Consider the following 17,174-nt stretch of genomic DNA (forward strand, 5'->3'; position numbering starts at 1 on the left):
TAGGTTAAAAAAAATCCTGCCTCAGGAAGAAAAACATCAGTAACAAGCAATTTTGAGGCTGATTCCCACGTTAGGGGCTTCGACTTAAGCCATCGGCGTTACCGTTGAGACTCCCCTTTTTGTAACGCACCTCAAAGGAATATTGTTGCAAAGCGAGGCTCCAGCGCAGGAGGCGGCCATTTTTGGGAGAGATGGTCTGCAGCCATTGGAGAGGGCAGTGATCCGTTTCAATGATAAACCTCGAGCCGGCTAGGTAACATGACAATTTCTGAACGGCCCACACGATACACGCACACTCTTTCTCGGTGGCGCTATACGCCTGCTCACGACTCGTCAGCTTACGACTAGCATACAGGACGGGGTGTTCTACTTCTCCATTTTCCCGTTGGCACAGTACAACGCCCATGCCTCGCTCACTAGCATCACACTGAACAACGAACCCTTTTGTGTAGTCGGGCGATCGTAGCACAGGCTGGCTTGTTAGGGCGCTCTTTAGGGCGCTAAAAGCTCTTTCCTTTGTCTCATCCCAGACGACTGTTTTCGGCTCTGTCTTTCTTAGAGCATCCGTCAAGGGAGCCGCGATATCAGAGTACCTGGGGATGTACCTCTGATAGTAGCCGGCGACACCTAAGAACGACCGAATATCGGTCTTCGTACGCGGTTGCGGGAAGTCTCGCACAGCGGCCACCTTTATTTCAGAGGGGCGGCGACGACCCCGACCAATCACGTGTCCGAGGTAGACAACCTCGGCCTGTGCTAACTGGCACTTGGGAGCCTTGACTGTCAAGCCCGCATCGCGCAGGCGGGTTAGCACTGCCCGCAAGTGGGCCATATGCTCAGGCCAGGATGCGGAGAATATCGCTACGTCGTCTAGATACGGTAAAGCGAATTCTTGCTGTCCCCGCAACACTTTATCCATGAGGCTTGAAAAGCAGTATGGCGCGTTCTTCAAACCAAAACTCAAAACTTTAGGACGGAATGTCCCCATTGTTGAAATGAACGCCGCATACCTACTAGCCTCTTCTGTAAGTGGAACCTGCCAATAACCCCTGACAAGATCTAGGGTGGAAATAAACTGAGCGCTACTCACTCTCTCAAGGCGCTCCTCGATGTTAGGGATCGGATAAATTTGATCCTTAGTGATGGAATTAAGCCTGCGGTAGTCGACGCAAGGACGAGGTTCCTTGCCCGGTACCTCAACTAAAATCAAAGGGGAGGTATAATCACTCTCACCCGCTTCAATAACACCGAGCTGTAGCATTTTCTTTACCTCAGCCTCCATAATATCGCTCTGGCGGGGTGACACCCGGTACGCCTTGGATCGTACTGGCTCTGGGGAGGTAAGTTCTATGTCATGAGTAAGGACAGAAGTCCTACCAGGCCTCTCAGAGAACAGACCTTGAAACTCTTGTAAGAGCTGGTGCAGTTCGGTTTTCTGCTCAGGCGACAGCGATGCTTTACTTATTAAGTCACTAATGACTTGATCGGTGTCTTTCCTGTTCGTCACTGAGCCTAGTCCCGGAAGCTCGACCGGAAGCTCTTCTAACTTTCCCGCATCGGGAATTTCCTCTCCAGTATCTGGTGCCTTTAACGCTACAGGCTCAATTTTATCCCGTTCGGGCGTGCTCTGAATACCAGCTTGCTGCGCCTCTGACCCTTTTTCATCGTTCAACAACGTCGGCCCCGCAACTACCGCCTTTGCAGCGAGCTCCCGAACCTTCGATCTGGTTAAGGCCTGAACGCTAGCCTCACCAAACAAAAGCCCCTTCTCGCGCAGGAGGTGATCGGACCTGTTCGAAAATAGGTACGGGTACTGGGGGGGCAGCATAGATGACACTGCGGCCTCCGTCTCAAGTGCTCCGAAAGGTCCTTCAATAAGCACTTTTGCTACCGGCAGACACACGCTATGAGCTTCCACTGCTTGCTTGATCCATGCGCACTCGCCCGTGAACATATCGGGTTCTACGTAAGAGGGATGAACTACATCCATCGTAGCTGCGGTATCGCGAAGCACTCGGCACTCTTTCCCGTTCACGAGGAGGTCTCGCATGTAAGGCTCGAGAAGCTTGATGTTCTCGTCAGTGCTGCCTAATGAAAAAAACACGACTTTTGGTTTTGTTTCTGGGCACTGCGCCGAAAAGTGACCCGGCTTCTGGCACGTATAACACAGGCGCGCTTGCCTCGCCTCGAACCGCTTTCTGCGTTCGGCTTCGGCTGCCGCCGTCTCCTTACGTTCGGTCGGACTGCTTTCACTCGCATCCGAACTACGTGTGTCCCCCTTTGCTCTCATGGGCGTGAACTTTGGCCTCTCAAACTTGGAGCCAAATTCACCCTTTTGACCGTCCTTAGCTCCACGAGCCCGACGCGTCACAAACTCCTCGGCTAACTCAGCGGCTCTAGCCACCGTACTAACGTCTGGCCTATCCAAGACCCAGTACCGCACGTTCTCAGGTAACCGACTATAAAACTGTTCTAGCCCGAAACACTGCAGAACTTTCTCGTGGTCACCAAACGCTTTCTCTTCTTTGAGCCACTCCTGCATGTTTGACATAAGCCTGTACGCAAACTCTGTATATGACTCACTTCTGCCTTTCTCATTTTCCCGAAACTTCCGACGGAACGCCTCCGCTGACAGCCGGTACTTTTTTAGCAGACTCGATTTCACTTTGTCGAAATCCTCTGCCTCCTCTCTCTCCAAGCGAGCGACTACGTCGGCCGCCTCGCCGGGTAGCAAAGTGAGCAAGCGCTGTGGCCACGTTTCCCGAGAGAACCCCTGCTTCTCGCACGTTCGCTCAAAGTTAACCAGGAACAAACCAATGTCCTCTCCAAGCTTAAACGGCCGCATCAGGTCAGTCATTTTGAACAATACTCGTTCTCCTGCACCGTGTGCCTGACTTCCATTACGAGCGCGTTCCATCTCTAACTCGAGACGCTTCATTTCCAAAGCGTGTTGACGGTCGCGCTCTCTTTCTTTCTCTTGTTGCTCTCGTTCTATCTGTTCTTTACGTTCGCGCTCATCTTTCTCTTTCTGTTCTTTAAGTTCGCGCTCCTGTTTCTCTTTTTGCTCTTTAAGTTCGCGCTCCTGTCTTTTTGCCGTCTCCCTCTCCTCAATGGTCTCAAGGCATTCCGACAGCTCGTCATCCTCAGCTTCTAACTCAAGAATAGCCCTTAGCAGTTCTGGTTTTCTGAGTTTGTCTGAGACATCCAGACCCAACTCTCTCGCAAGCTCCAGCAATTTCGGTTTGCGCAACGACTTCAAATCCATGGCTGCTCTGAATGCTGCTTTCTCTACTGCCTACTATTGTCTTGCCGCAAACTAACCCGGCAGCAACGACAACCCCAATTACCAGCTCTGTTTCTAACACTAACAAAAGCCTGGCAAAACTCAGAAGAAGAAAGTCCCGCACTCACCAAACCTCGCAGCCAAGAATTCAGCGCAGTCGTTCCGCTGCAGGCAACCAGTCGTCACACAGGGCTCGTTGCACTGCTCCCGGATGGTCGTTGTGCTGCTCAGCATACATTCAACCGCATCTCTTCGCTGCTGGCCTCCGTTGTCGCGATCTCACCGCTGGCAACCAGAGGTTGGAATCGCACCGCTGGCACGAGTTGTTGGGGTCTCGGTGCTGACGCCCGTTATTGCCAATGGGTCGCAAGCCCCAAGGGTAGCGTTGGCCTGGCGGCCTGGGGCACTGGAAGCATCCGAAGGTCCCGGCAAAGCAAGAGAAGACTGGTAACAGAACAACTTGTTTATTCTAACATAGCAAAAGAGCGGCCGGTCAGGTCGACCGAAGTGGAGAGACGGGAGAGCTCGTAACTCAACAGTACAAATCGGAGCCTCTCTCCTGGCGTCCGGGGGCAGCTGCTCTTATACTCCCGGCGTCGCGGTCCAAAAAGGGAAGGTCACGGGATGAAGGTCACGGGATGAAGGTCACGGGACGGCGGAGCATGAGCCCACGACGGCGCGCACGTCCGAGCCGAGAGACCTGCTGAACCGAGTGTAGTGACGCATCGCCAACCCTCACACACGACGGCGCGAACGGTTGAGCCGAGAGACCTCCAGGCTCCTCATTCGGGGAACTCCGCTCCCCGGCTGCCGCGCTTTGACAAGCGAGGGCACACACACACACACGCACACACGAAGACACGTGGCACTGAAACACGCCTGGACACGCTTGGCGGGTAGGCGTTGCGGCGGCGTCGAACGGGCCAAAATGTCCGCCGTTTTGAACAAAGCCCCGGCGTCCGTTGCATCCGCGCCGGCATTACCGCGCGTTGTAGGCGAAACGTAACACTGCTTATGTCTTTCGTCTAAATTTGATAGCAAGAAAGCTACATTTTTAGTAAAACGGTGATAGGCGCCGCAATTACATTTTCACGAAATGAATCTAAATTGTATTTCTAATGTGAACCTAACAGCAACCTGAAATTGTGCCATGGCTGTTTTACATAAGCTAACGGCTGTTTAGGAAACCTCACGTGAAGAACGCGAAATTCGCTTTGTGGCGTTGCTAACGTACGCCGCGGAAAGCTTTCGGTCCTTGAAATATTATCCTGTCTATCTCATCACAAAACATTTTTGCGCACGCACATATGACAAGTTCTGATGTAATGACACAACCGGCAAGAGAAAGAGTGCTACGGGACAGCAAACAAGTCGAGGACGGAGGAGTTTTGGTAGTGCGCTATGGGAAATTCGCTGTGGTTAGGGAATTTGCAGCCAGAGTCGGCTGATCACGCAAGACCACACTTGGAGATCGCTGAGCTGCGATGTTCGTCGTGCAATATAAAGATACTGTACTGCAGTGGTGTACAGTGATAATGATGACACCGCGTTGGGCCATTGAAATCATACGTAGACTATAACATACATTATAGCAAATTAGTTCTATTGATATTTCTTTCATCAACACACATTATAAAGGCAAATTTTTTTCTTCTTGTTTATCGAGCTCCTAACGCAAATGGAACCTTCATATGATCGGAATATGCGTGAAATACGTCTCGACCAATCAGGTATACTGGGTGTGCCACTGTACCTGCCGCGTCTCCGAAACCTGACTGTATAGGAAAGAACCCCCCCAACGAGAGAAAGCAACCACTGAAATATAAAACACAGAGTATACCATCAAAGAACGGAATAAGCTTTCGTGTTTTCACTGGTACGTATCCAGGCAATGTGCACAGTGGACTGACAAGGCAAGGGTGGGTAAATTGATTGTTTCGGCTACGCATGACTGAGATATGGCTCTATGCGAAGGGTCTTACGAAATGTTACTTTGCGGAAAGGAATCAGAAAGTGCACTGCCAAGGCGGCAGCAATTTTGCAAGAACTATAGTACAGTTGTGCAACGAAGGGTGGAGACGCTGCCTGAAGATATCATTGCCGTAAAAGTGAAACCAAACTGCCGCACAGCAGCAGATAATTAAATAAATTTAAGCTATATGAGAAAAAAAAAAGGAAAGTTAAGGGGCAGGCATGCAAGGTGAAAGAAGCCTGTGTAAAAGCTCAAAATATCGTGGTTATGTCGAAAAGACGCCACGCTGTAGCAGACGACGTTCGCAACATCAAGCAGCGCCACAGCAGATGTGAACGTTTAATCAAGGTGAAGCGCAAACTAGTTTGTTGGTTACTTTTTATTGTAAAACAAGTATGGCACACTGAGATATAGGTTTTAGAACAGATGAGAAAAGTGGTTCTGTAACCTTGTTCAAAATACGACAGATAAGCAAATGTTCCTACTAACGCTTGTCGCGTCACCTATTGGCCATTAACCAAAGCTGTGGAATCACTTAGCATGCACAACGTAAGGCTACGTCTCGCGACCATAACTCGTATTACTGACAACCACCCTGTGGCAGCACAAGCGGTGTTGCGGTTTGCATTTCCGCCGAAGTGGTTCGTAACGTTTTCTTGCAGTGTTTCACTATGTATTCAAATCTACTGTTTTGTGGCGCCCTCATAACTTCAAAATTGTGAAAATGTACAGTGCTGGATATCGGGTCTGACTGGGGTACGTGAAGATTCAATCATTCAAACATTCTAATTTAACGGTAAATAAACCCAAAGTCGCGGGACACAAAGCAAGTTACCTGCTATGGAATGAACACAGAACAATCAGCACTAGAACGAGCCGACAGAGACGTTTTGTGACGATACGAAGGTGTGCGCAAGTTCGGTGTTCACAGCGTCTGCTACTTCAGCTACGATGGATACGCAGCGAATCATGTGAGACATGTGTAATACACAATTAAGCATTGAGTTAAACCAACATCTCGAAGACAAGGTGATGTTTAAACCTCGTAGCAGCATGCGTTAGTAGGTGTGGTGCACAAGCACCTTTCTTAATTTTCTGTTTAGGTAGATTCCTCGTTGGTGTTTCTCGCACGGGCGCGGTAGCGCTGCAGAAGTCGCGGGGCGCTTTCTTCGTTGCGGGGTGCTTTTCTCGTCGCGACGATAGAATCGATTTTTTACCAGTACTGGTACAGGAGGGCACATGTAACCGGCAAACAGGCCACAAGAGACCACCCGAGATTACGTAAAGCAGGCGGCGCAGGAACTTCGGGGCACCCAAGGAGCAGTGAGGGGAATCAAAGCTGGAAGTAGTGTGGTCTGTTGGTTGGGGCAGCCGAGGTCGGAGCGTGCCAGGGAGTGTTCGCATACAAAATTGACTGTCCGCGATAGCGGAAAGCCGATCTTATACCACCCCGGCACGCTCAAGCGTCGGCGAGCCCCAAACCCAAGGAACAGTCGGGGTTCTAGCTTTGGTGTTCCCGTTACCGCTTTGGTGTCCTGGAGGCGCGGCCAATAATACGAAATAATGACACGTTGTTACGACATTCAAAGGATTAAAAAATATATAACCACGCCCACGTACCAACTTGCGACGCGGCGCTACCGCACCCGTGCGAGGATAATTTTGCAACACCAACAAGGAATCTACCATCGGTGTGTCCACGCAACCACCAAAATTCTTGAAATCATGTGTGTGAGCTTAAGGATATTTCCAACACACTTGTTTTTTTTTTTTGTCAAAGGTAGCAGGACAGGTGCTTCTCTAATGCAAGATCCCACTTCAGACTCAAATCCGCAGCGTCATCAACTCTGGTTCTTCAGGGCTCGGGATTATTAGCGCTGTGTACATCCGAATATTGAAGCGCGCTTACTAGTGTGTTTAACCGCATATTTGACTAAACTGGTGTGCTTGACTGCATACTCAACAGTAGTACACGGTCGGCTGCGCGGCGCAGTGCGTGTGTAAAAATTTCTATATGCACGCGTCGGTGCTGTGCTTCCAATCGCACGGCTGCGCCTTTCGCTCCCGCAATCGTTTCACCCGTGGGCTGTGTAGGAACTGCAGTACAGTCTGTTCGATATTTTCGGTAATCATAGGTGTGCGACTTACAAACGTGGTTCCTTTACGTTATGGCCTCGCCATGACGCGACAAACGTGCCTTACAAAACTCAAATGTTTGTACGCTGTCTCCCTTTTGCAGACAATTGGATCTAGACGCTTCTAATACATGGCACTTATCAGTGACCCAAGCTTTCACGAGCACGACCTTATACAGTAGGTCGTGTTCACGAGTATGTACCATAACGAAAGGGAACACGCGAGTGTGTAGCGGGCAGCTTCGCACGATACCGACAGCGAGAGAGGAGCCCTTGAAGGAGCACTGCTCAATGTGACCGAATTTAAATGTAATAGGGGGAATATGAGACGGTGCACTTCCGTCTGTTGTTTTCCCCTTCGCGCAAACGTTCCTTTTCGATCAGTTTGTTTTTATAGATTTCCTTCGGACGAAGTGGGATCACTGATACCCGCATCGCTGTAGTATGTCGGGGGCGAGCCCAGCAGATGACACTCGATACACCATTGTGCTATGAAGAGATACTGATTCGTGGCAGCACGGCTTACTGCTCTTCATTCTTGCGCGTAAAGGGCGCCGGCGGCCCGAAAACCACGCACTTCTATTTTCCTTCGTAAAGCTAATGACAGTGCAATGGAGCGCTGGTTTGCGATCGTTGCCAACGTTCCCAGGTAATGTAGTAAACATTAAGCGGTAAACAACACATTAATCGATAATTATAACTTCTGAAGGAGCCTAATAAGCTGTACAAAAAAAGAAAAATGATATTCGTTTTATTTCATCGGATGCGATCACCCAGTGTCTTAGAAATGGGAGAAACCTAACCCGAGACTTGATTCTCCATCCCGAAAGTGGACTTTCTTGAACATGTTGCGTGCTCTGCTGCGAAGCACCGCGTACAACCGCCAGGAGGGCGAATTTCACAAGTGGGCCCGAATGCCTCGAGAGGCCAGAAAAAGGGATCAGTTTACCCGAATTAGATCATTACCAAACTTGCAAGTGCACTTCTCTGCATAGCACATTTGCGCAACTAGAGGTGGCACTGGTCATGGGTGAACACAGGACGACGCACTAGATTCAAATACTAGGGCTTGTCTCTTGCACATGATTTTACCTCGAGCGCCATATCTATATCTTTATTGTCATAAGTAAAGCAAGCTGATCGTACGCGATTATTGGAAAAATCACTAGGCCGCCGTTATTTTGGCAAATTTCTCTCAGTAAAGCTAGCTTCACAATTATGAAAAAGGATAATTTTTATTACTTTTGTACATCACTCACAGATCTGATGCGCTGCCTCACAGCCATCAATAATTAAATTTAATTAAGTAAGCTATAGAAATGTCACATGAGGTAGGAAGGGGGGTGGAAGGCCTTCTGTTGGCTTTTCCTATGCTTTGATGCCGGGTGGTGCAGCCGAAAGCACGACGCGAAACCGATCGCGTTCTGTGTTCTGGTTAGTAACATAGTGAGTCCAATGCTTCTTTTAGGCACAAGAACGGCAATAGCGTTAGTGAGAGTTGCAAGGGGAAAACAATAGAATAGTGCGTGGACGGGGCCGAATAACTACACTGAAGAACAGTGAATGGTAAACTGATTCCTTAGGGCGTCCATGCCCTATGCATTAGAGTCCAATGGTGAACGATTTGTTTGCGGTCATTTCCAGTAAAAGGTGCATATTATGAAAACGTAAATTTTCGGCGCTGCTTGCTGTGACAGAGTGAATTAACTCTCTCCGCAGCACGTTATTTATTTCTTACTCATCAGCACGCATTTTTCCGTATGATGCGCGATGACCCCCCCCCCGTCCCCCCGCCCCGCACTCCGCAGTTTCGTTCACGTCAGAATTTGTTTTCATGCAGCTATTTCTCTTCTGTGAGCATTTCCATTCTAAGGAAAACAGCGCGAAAGTAGAGCTTCGACACGAATGAAAGGATGAAAAACAGAGCACTGACTTCCAAAAATGGCTTATTCTTTTCAAAATGGACGCTTTTATACGGTTCACGGACAACACAAAAATGGGGCAACAAGAAAAAGAAAGGAAAGACTAAAAGAGAAAAAGCTTGTTATTTGTGACCCGTTTATTCTGCTGTAGTTGTCTGGAAAGCGTGTAAACAAAGTTAAAAAAAAATAAAATACGATAAAATAGCGACCTTTTTCTAGTTTTTTTTTTTTTCATTTCTTATTTGTGTCCTATTTCTTTCTTTATTTATTTTTGCTTGAAGTTCTCGTGAACCCGGTAAAGGCGTCATTTCAAAAAGAATAAACGCGTTGGAAATCAGTGCCGCGTTTGGTCCCATATCTCTTCTCAGGTGTCGAAGTTCAATTGAAGCGCTTAGTTTAATTACATTCAATCAACTATACCAACCTGCAGCCTGTCCGTATTATAGGCCTCCTGGTTCAACATTCCAGCCGCTTTGAATTTTCGGAAAGCGCATGACTTGTAGCGTCATGGTCAGGCTCGAACCACGCTCGTAATAAATTAAGTATCCGCGTCGTGCAGACAGAATTCTCGTTTCGCCTTCACGACGTCGCCATGCAGTCACAGCGCAAAACGGGAGCCAGTGTGCCCGACACAACGATGCTGCTGCCATCTCGAGCGCCGCACGTTAAACGCGCAATTTGGTTCGTAATTCGGTTCAGAGTAGTTTAGGTTAATCATGATTGAAGTGGCCTGCTAAAGCTTAACGTCGTACGGCTTGCACCGTGCGGTGAATAAGAAAAAGTGGGAGTGCGAGAAAGAGCTTGGTAGCATTCATACGATGCGTTGTCAACATCAGTCAGTGCACCACTGTTGCCAAAGGCGACATTTCGCACTGGCCAGTGCTTCTTTGCGTAAAATACAACCCCTCATCCATCAACCTATTTTAAGTCCACTGCATGACGAAGACCACTCCATTCGATCTCCAATTACCCTTGTGCTGCGCCAACCGATTCCATCTAGCGCCTGCGAATTTCTTAATTTCATCACTTCACCTAGTCTTTTGCCGTCCTCGACTGCGTTTCCCCCCTTTTTTTTGGCACCCTTTCTGTAACCCTAATGACCCACCGGTTATCTAACCTACGCATTACACGACCTGCCCAGCTCCATTTCTTTCTCTTAATGTCAATTAGAACACCGGCTATGCCCGTGTGCTCTCTGATCCACACCGCTCTCTTCCTGTCTCTTAACGTTACGCCTATCGTTCTTCGTTCCATCGCTCTTTGCGCGGTCCTTAACTTGTTTTGAGCTTCTTTGTCAGTCTCCAAGTTTCTGCCCCATATGTTACCACCGCTAGAATGCACTGATCGTACACATTTCTTTTTAGTGATATGGTAAGCTTTCAGTAAGGATCTGAGTATGCCTGCCATATGCGCTCCAACCCAATTTTATTCTTCTGCAAATTTCCTTCTCATGATTAGGGTCACCTTTGATTAATTGACCTAAGTAAACGTACTCCCTCACAGAGTCTGGAGGCTTTCTTCGAGTAACGTGAACATTCTTCTTTAAAGTCTTGCTGCATGATAGTTGAGGTACACTCAGTAACCCAAATGACGCGCAGCCGGATTCACTCGAAATCAGAATCAACAGCAGTCATGCGCACCAGCGCTTATACTCGGACTCACAGAACAAGAAAAAAAAAAAACGATTATATATATATATATATATATATATATATATAAAGGGAGAGAGAGAGAGAGGCTGCAGTGTAGCCGGAAATGCGAAACAGTATAGCCAAGTATGCTACAATTACACGAATCATGAGAAGCCAACAAACACTGACACCAAGGACAACATAGGGGAAATTACTTGTGCGTAATTAATGAAGTAAAGAATATATAAATATATATAATTTCCCCTATGCTGTCCTTGGTGTCAGTGTTTGTTGGCTTCTCATGATATGACTAATAAAAATCGGGCCCCTCGGTTAACCCATTTTCTTCTCACAATTACACGAAGGAAGATTACGCCACAGAGAGGGCTCATGCTGGGAAATTGAAATGACTCCTACTATGAGGTCTTGTAAATTCTCATATAAAGCCGTTGCTTCAGTGAACAATTGTTCGAGGTCACACGAAGTTTCATCAAGTGCAATATATATATATATATATATATATATATATATATATATATATATATATATATATATATATATAAATGGGGTTCGGAAAGCCGGTCGCCCCCCTCTCCCACCGGAAAAATGAAAACATTCCGCCAGTGAAGGCAACTGGCCAATAAATTCACATGTGCTACCTGAAGGCATCAGTGTTTCCGGATTCGAGACTCTCTTTATGTAACTCAATTACCGGTAGCTCAATTGGTTAGAGCATCGCACGCGTAATGCGAAGACGTGGGATCGTTCCCCACCAGCGGCAAGGTTATTTCATCCGTGCACTTTCAATTCCATTTATTTATAATTTCTTTAGTTCAATTAGTAAGTACAACTAATTCCCCCTGTGTTGTCCTTGTTGTCTTTCTTTGTTGGCCTCTTATGATATGATTAACAAAAATCGGGCCCCTCGGTTAACCCCTTTTCTTCTCGTTCATTACATAACGAGGGTCTCGAATGCGACAACATTGATGCCTTCAGGTGGCACGTGTGGGTTTATTGGCCAGTTGCCTTCACCCAAAAAGATCACTGACGCCTGCGGTAGAAAGGATGTTCCACGTCAGCCGCCAAGGTTTGTGAGCGGTGGCGCTGGCTAACACTCGCAGGGCTAGTTCTAGAAGCAATACATAAATACCCCGGAAAGTGGATGGGGAAATGGCGCCGCGGTAGCTCAATTGGCCCGGTTATATCTAGACACCATAGCCCGGTCGCGGGCCAGTCTCGCTGCAGCCGATGTTGTTAATCCATCGCACGCTTAGAGCAGCACAATAACAGTGCCCAACGCCCCGTCACGTGGTATTTTTTCATATTTCGCGGGCTTTCTTTGGAACGCGGAACAAAGGACCACGTGAGATATATCGTGTTGGAAACAATTTATTGAGAGGTCTCTCAAGGTGCCCTACAACTTTGCGTATCACACTTGGGGTCTGCAGCCAATGCTTAAAAAGTTGATCAATTAAACATGACTAATCCGTTAGTTAAGGGGAAAATAAAAAATAACCTAACTCTAGGCTAGTGCCAACATTATGCATTCGATACAAATCACGTCCGGAGTGCCTTTCATTTTTAAAACTTTGGTTCATGTTATGTGGGACAACCTGTATACTAGCTGTTTCACGCAACTTGAAACAATCATTAAAAAAAGAATTAAAAATAAACGCAGCACAGCTTAGGCGATTGAGCTTATCAAGGCAATTGTTCGTATACTGGGTGTTATAAGTAGCTTCGTTCAGTGCTTCAGATATTTAAATATTCCTGGTAAATTAAAGGCTGGATATGTGAAGTTGTAGAGCGTGCCCAGAAACACCAAATGCTGTTTACATGACACCAAATCTTACGTGGTTAACTATTTCCTGGTATTAATAAAGGCCGCGAAGTATGCAAAAAAAAAGAAAAATTAAATGACGTCACTGCTGGCTTGCGATGATGATGATTTATTGCACCCCCTTGGAAATGGGGCGGTGAAAAATAGTCACTTAGAATATTTGAGTTAATCAGGTATGCTATATATGTGTTTAATTCTCGCGTTTTGTATACATCGTCTTTTTCTCTTTCTTGAAACTTCTATAACTAACTTGTATCGCTGCCTATGCCGGCAGCGGATCCGGTCCTATCAATCTCTTCCCTGCTTTTTTTGTTTTTTTTTCACAAAAACTAGAAACGTCTCTTGCCCATCTCGACTGCTTACAGGTTGATGCTTCCATCCACTTATAATCCCAGTGCTCCTGGTAGGTGTACGTTACTTACTGGCATCACTGGGTTAATACCTTCGCTTTCCATTAGGATGTGTTGAGTGGCATCTGGATTTTTTTCTGCAGCAGACACATGCCTCACCTTCTTGCGAGTATTTGCTCCGGAGTGTTTTTACAGCGAGGCTGTATACCTCTACTATCCAAGGAAATTTTCGTGTCGTCGTTGGCGTGGTAAGAAAAAAAAGTCCCCATACGTGGGCCGATCCCGGAGGTAGTGCAATACCGGCCCGAGCCGCGGCTGAGGCGTTAAGCACTCCCCATACGTGGGCCGAAGTTTCCGAAGATAGTGCAATACCGGCACAAGCCGCGGCCGAAGTGAAGCGGGAGTTAAAGCACTCCCTATACGTAAGCCGATCCCTAAGATAATGCAGTGCCGGGCCGACCCGCGGCTGAGGTGAAGCAGGCGTTAAGCACTCCCCATAAGTGGGCCGATCCCGGAGATAGTGCAATACCGGCCCGAGCCGCGGCCGAAGTGAAGCGGGAGTTAAAGCACTCCCTATACGTAAGCCGATCCCTAAGATAATGCAGTGCCGGGCCGACCCGCGGCTGAGGTGAAGCAGGCGTTAAGCACTCCCCATAAGTGGGCCGATCCCGGAGATAGTGCAATACCGGCCCGAGCCGCGGCTGAGGCGTTAAGCACTCCACATACGTGGGCCGAAGTTTCCGAAGATAGTGCAATACCGGCACGAGCCGCGGCTGAGGTGAAGCGGGAGTTAAAGCACTCCCTATACGTAAGCCGATCCCTAAGATAATGCAGTGCCGGGCCGATTCCGAAGATAGTGCAATACCGGCCCTAGCGGCGGCTGAGGTGAAAAAGACGTTAAGCACTCCCCATAAGTGGGCCGCTTCCGAAGATAGTACAATGCCGGGCGGGCCCGCGGCTGAGGTGAAAAAGGCGTTAACTCCCCATACGTGGACGGATTCCGAAGATAGTGCACATACCGTCCCGACCCGCGGCTGAGGTGAAGCAGGCGTTAGGGCCGATTTACGCTCGAACCGCCCATCGCCGCAAGCCGCACCGCACGCGTGCGGTCGCGCGAAAAATTTCACGTATCAAACAGTGCACAAATTTCGGTTTACAATGTGCAAGGTATACACTGCGTACACAGTGTAAACGGTAATTTGTGCACAAGTGCTGGATACGTGCAATTCTTCGCGCGACCGCACGCGTGCGGTGCGGCTTGCGGCGATGGGCGGCTCGAGCGTAAATCGGCCCTTAAGCACTCCCCATAGGTGTGCCGATTCCGAAGATAGTGCACATATCGGCCCGAGCCACGGCTGAGGTTAAGCAGGCGTTAAGCACTCCCCATACGTGGGCCGATTCCGAAGATAGTGCAATACGGGCCCGAGCCGCGGCTGATGTGAAGCAGGCGTTAAGCACTCCCCATAAGTGGGCTGATTCCGAAGATAGTGCACATACCGGCCCGAGCCGCGGCTGAGGTGAAGCGGGCGTTAAGCACTCCCCAGGAGGAGGAGGAGGAGGAGGAGGAAGAAGAAAAACTTTATTCTTGTCCTGTACAAGGTGTTGCCACCTGCCTGGCTAGTCCCATGTTGGGACCGGGAGGTCAAGCCTCCTAGCCCTATCACGGGCGGACTGGACAGCCAGGACTTGGGGGATATGATCTGGAGATCTGATCATTCCTAAAAACCGATTCCGGGAAATGCCGGGGCCGAGCGACCCACACTCCCAGAGCAGATGTCCAAGCGTGCATATCTCCTTTTTGCATGCTTCGCATATAATATTCGTGTCTGCAATGTCATACCATTCCTTTATTTGTGCAGGTGAATAATAAGACTCTGTCCGCAACTGCCTAAGTGTAACTGCTTGTGCTCTGTTTAGCCTATAGTGAGGGGGTGGAAACTCCCTTCTTCCCATGTAGTAATGTTTTGTAATTTCATTGTATGTAATCAGCGTATCTCTTTGGAAGTTCTCCAATACAGCAGAATCAAAACCATATGTAAAAGCGGCTCGGTCTGTAAGGTCGCGGGCGACGCTGTTGGCCGATCCATTTATAAGTGGGCCGATCCCGATGATAGTACAATGCCGGGCCGACCCGCCGCTGAGGTGAATCAGGCGTTAAGCACTCCCCATAAGTGGGCCGATCCCGATGCAGTACAATGCCGGGCCGACCCGCGGCTGAGGTGAAGCAGGCGTTAAGCACTCCCCATAGGTGTGCCGATTCCGAAGATAGTGCACATATCGGCCCGAGCCGCGGCTGAGGTAAAGCGGGCGTTAAGCACTCCCCATACGTTGGCCGATTCCGAAGATAGTGCAATGCCGGGCCGACCGGCGGCGGAGGTGAATCAGGCGTTAAGTACTCCCCTTACGTGGGCCGATCCCGATGATAATACAATGCCGGGCCATTCCGCGGCGGAAGTGAAGCAGGCGTTAAGCACTCCCCATACGTGGGCCGATCCCGATAGTGCAATGCCGGGCCGACCCGCGGCGGAGGTGCAGTTCGCCATTAAGGGGCCCACATACACAGCTTCAATGGGCATCCTTCTTCACAGAGTGGAAGGGCGCTGAATTCTTTTTTTTTTTTGCACTTAGACAACCAGCTCGAGTCTCAAATAGCAAGGTACTGCCTTTTGTAGGGTAGCAAACTGGACTCAGTCTGGTTAACCTCCCTGCCTTTCCGTCTTCCCTTCTCTCTCTCTCTCTCTCTCCTACTGCCTTTTGTGTTATCGTACAGATGTTTTCTTTTAATTTCTTTCTTGCGGTTCTTGTAAGTCTCCATGGTCTTTGTTTCCATTCTTTACATCCAATGTAATGTCTCTGGTTCTCTCTCTCTGTTTTTGATGACTCCTGGTTGTCTATATACAGTTTGAATTACCCTGTACTTATGTTGCCAGCGCTTTTGAAGTACTATTACGATCGGCCTGCAGGGGTACCGACCTGGAAAATTTTCCCAGCCCGCTGCAGCGGCGGAGGTGGCGATCTTCGGGGAAGCGACCTTGGAACCCTTTTCGGCCCGCTGCGACGAGTCCCTTTGTAAAGCCGACAATGCGCCTTCTCGTACAGCCCAGCGGCGCCGGCGGGGCTAGCCGTTCGGCGGACCAAGTATTGTTGGTTGATTCGCTGTCGCGTTCTCGGTTTGCTTGGAGCGGGGGAACTCCCGGAAGGGGATGTTTTCCGGTGCTTTCCCACGGGCCCCAGAAGTCGCAGTCAATAGACAGACGCGGCGGCCACTGACTGCAGGGTCAGCTTTGGGATCAAGAGGCGCCTGCTCCGGTCAAGACCTCTGTCTATAGGAACCCTCTCACCTCGATGCGCTCAGTGAAACCAAAGTGCGGAAGTGAGTTTGTGAACGTTCCCCCTCAAAGGCCGGTTGACTCCGATGACTTTGGATGCTCCCATTGGTCGAAGGTTAACAACTGAACGGCCGTTTTCCCTCACCTAGGGATCTAGGGAAGACAGAGCATTTTTAAGCAGCTGATTAGCGGCTGTTCAGTGTACATTCCATTTCAGTCCTGTTAGACTGATGAACAGTGATGTTCTCCACTCTTCATGTAGATATTGTAAATAAATCGCATATTCCTCGTTCTCGATGAGAACAAGCCCCTCCCTTCAACAACGTCCTCAGCGTGGATGAGTTGGACGACGGCATGGGCCAGCTACCATTTATTTCATGCCTGACCCTAACCCTTACAGTACACATAATTGCACACTTTAGCCACGCATTTATTTCCATCGATGTTCCCGAGTCTTTCTTCAAAATTAATTTTGCTCTGCGTTTCTCTAGCTTCAAAATACGCCCAACCCATGTCACCCTGTACTGCCTGATTGGTGGTCTCACCGTGGGATCCTAAAGCCGGTCGGCCTACCGATATAACAATATATTCGATTTTAAGCACAGAATCGCATTAGCGCAGGCACCATAACTCCTTTTCAAATTCCTCGCACCACCTCATATTTACTGTAGCCGCAAGATTCTCAATGTTTCAATATTGCTGAATTCCACTT

At 48.8% G+C, this 17,174-nt stretch overlaps 1 protein-coding gene and 1 long non-coding RNA gene across 2 annotated transcripts in view; one reads left to right on the plus strand and one right to left on the minus strand.

The window, feature by feature from the left end:
* The window catches only part of LOC129380472 (uncharacterized), a 482,520-nt gene that overhangs the window by 268,039 nt on the left and 197,307 nt on the right, over positions 1-17,174 (minus strand). The gene's annotated exons all lie outside the window — the stretch shown is intronic.
* LOC129380477 (uncharacterized) lies at positions 5,995-16,754 on the plus strand. The gene is made up of 2 exons (XR_008608543.2): positions 5,995-6,226; positions 16,097-16,754. It is a non-coding gene; the product is annotated as an uncharacterized lncRNA (long non-coding RNA).

The sequence above is a fragment of the Dermacentor andersoni genome, chromosome 1 (assembly GCF_023375885.2).
Source record: "Dermacentor andersoni chromosome 1, qqDerAnde1_hic_scaffold, whole genome shotgun sequence".
Lineage (NCBI taxonomy): Eukaryota > Metazoa > Arthropoda > Arachnida > Ixodida > Ixodidae > Dermacentor > Dermacentor andersoni.